At 56.1% G+C, this 2,119-nt stretch overlaps 1 protein-coding gene across 4 annotated transcripts in view; it reads right to left on the reverse strand.

Annotated features, from left to right (window-relative positions):
- The window catches only part of Ralgps2 (Ral GEF with PH domain and SH3 binding motif 2), a 137,001-nt gene extending 136,110 nt beyond the window's left edge, over window positions 1-891 (reverse strand). For 2 of the 4 annotated variants that reach the window (XM_031385891.1, XM_031385857.1), the window contains exon 1: window positions 322-448. The gene's annotated coding sequence lies outside the window, so the exon portion shown is untranslated. Of the gene's footprint in view, window positions 1-179; window positions 277-321; window positions 449-810 lie in introns of those variants that run through there. The other 2 variants (XM_031385882.1, XM_031385872.1) reach the window with 2 other exon arrangements.
- Between the last annotated feature and the right edge of the window lie 1,228 nt (window positions 892-2,119).

Genomic DNA, 2,119 nt, shown 5'->3' on the forward strand with positions numbered 1-2,119 from the left:
CGTCCCCCCGCTCCGTGTCCAAGCGCGCCCTCCGCCGCGGCGGCGCCGCTCGCCCCGCGCGCGCTCCGCGGCCGGTTCGGCCCCGCAACAGGTCACCCGCCTCGGCTCGGTGGGGGGGTGCAGGCGCCCTGCCGGAGAGGGGGTGTGGCTGGCGCGGCGGGGACCCAGTCCCCGCTCACCTGAGAAGCTGAGGCGACGCCGGGGCCTCCGCCACCGCGGGACCGCGAGCGACCCGCAGCCCGCCCGCCCTCCCGCGCCGCGCACCCCGCACCGCGGCCGCCACGGCCCGCGCCTCCCCGCACGGCCGCCCGCCACGCCGACCTGTGCAGCCGCGGCCGTCACCTCCGCTTCGCCCAGCAGCTCCGAGGCAGCGCTCGCCCAAGCCGGAGCAGTCGGCGTCTCTCATTCAGCGCCCGCCGCCGGCGCTCGGGGGAGGGGAGTGCGCCGGATCCACCCCGGCCGCGCAGGGGGGCGCGCGCCGGGCGGGCGGGCGGGGCGGAGCGGAGCGGCGCGCGCACCAACCGAGCGCGCTCGCGCGGCCGGGCACGCCGGGTCGCCGGGGTCTCGGCGCACGCTTGCGGACGCCGAGCTGTGCCCCGCCGAGTCCAACCGCCGCCCGTACCCGTGTCCGCGGCGCGTGCCCCAGCCGCCGCCACTGCCGCCGCCGCACGGGCCGCAAGGACGAAGCCGTAGGGCTCAGGACGGACAGGTGGGGCTCCGCGGCTGCTCCCTCACGAGTCGCAGGCGCCGATCACCGCTCAGGCCAGAGGACAAAAGTCTGGAAGCGCTTGGCACCCCCAGATCACCTACCCTGCCCGTGCGGGCGGTGTCCCTAGGAGTCGTGGCGGACAAGTGGAGGGGCTGCAAATGTGAAGAGTCGCCCCACAGCCGTGGGATCCTAAAGGATGGAGTCGGTACTCTCACACATTTATCATGCCGGAAGTGTTGGGTCCGCCTCTTTAGGTGCTAAGAGGGGTGGCTGCCCCTACTTTAATGAGCAAATAACAATATTTGGTACACACACACCCCCAACCCAGTCCCAGATTGATGAGTTTCAGGTGGACTGTATTTTCACGCCATTGCGGAAACGTGATTCTAAAAGGTGACAATTTTTTTCCTGTGAATGAAAGGGGATGGAAGGGTGTTGTTTCACGGGGTGCACCTAGGTGGCCTACTTAAACTTAGCACCATTTGATGCAGTGTGACTTAGTGGAAGGTTTTCAGTGAGCCACCTCGGTGTATCATTAGGTCATTCGGGAATAGATGCGATCCTTTTCTAGGCAATGTGTAGTGGAGTGACAATTCTATAGCAGCACCGAATGTAGATTGTGAAGGGACCAAAAGTGTTCGTTTGATTTCCTTCCTCCCTATAATAACTAATAAAAACAACGGATTCTATTATGCAGAAGAAAGTTAAACACTGTCCCCTTTGACTGCCTTCTGTGGAGAAGGTAGAATGCTGCTTCATTCCCTTGGCTAGATTACGCCCATGCAAAAGAAGGTGTAAGATAGGAACGAAGCAAGGAAAAGCGATAGAACCCAGTGCTGATTTTTATTCCACTTTACATTGGAAGTCTGTCCAATAGTGATGGAATCACTGAGAGATGCATGGAAACCAAAAAAGAAAAAACTGTCAGAAAATTTCAACTGAGCATAGACTAAAGAAAAGGGGGCAGGGCTAAAAACCACTACTGACAAAAAGGCTTCACGAGAATTATGAGTTTTCACTTAGATGCTATTTGCTTCAAGCCCCAAAGAAACAACAGACAAACTGAAGTAACAGTTGGGAAGGGTAAAAAAAAACAAACAAACTTTGAGTTACTGAGTAAGTGATTGATCTTTCTTCAAGTTAGAGTTTAAGGAAAAGCTATGTGCCAACAATAATACAATAATAATAATATATATATATCATCTCAAGTTATTAACTGCTTTTAAGATAGGAAAAATAAGGAACCTCGGGGAATTTCATTTGTTAGAAATGTCTTGTAGCCACTTTAAATTTGAATTGAAGCTTCATTAAAAACAAGGATCCCAGGGCCCCACATCTGCCAGTAATTTTCACAGTTTACTGTAAAAGCAATAAAATTTTCACTCCAGCTTTGAAGAGAAAAAACCCAAG

Source organism: Mastomys coucha, unplaced genomic scaffold (genome assembly GCF_008632895.1).
Source record: "Mastomys coucha isolate ucsf_1 unplaced genomic scaffold, UCSF_Mcou_1 pScaffold1, whole genome shotgun sequence".
NCBI classification, from domain to species: Eukaryota; Metazoa; Chordata; class Mammalia; order Rodentia; family Muridae; genus Mastomys; species Mastomys coucha.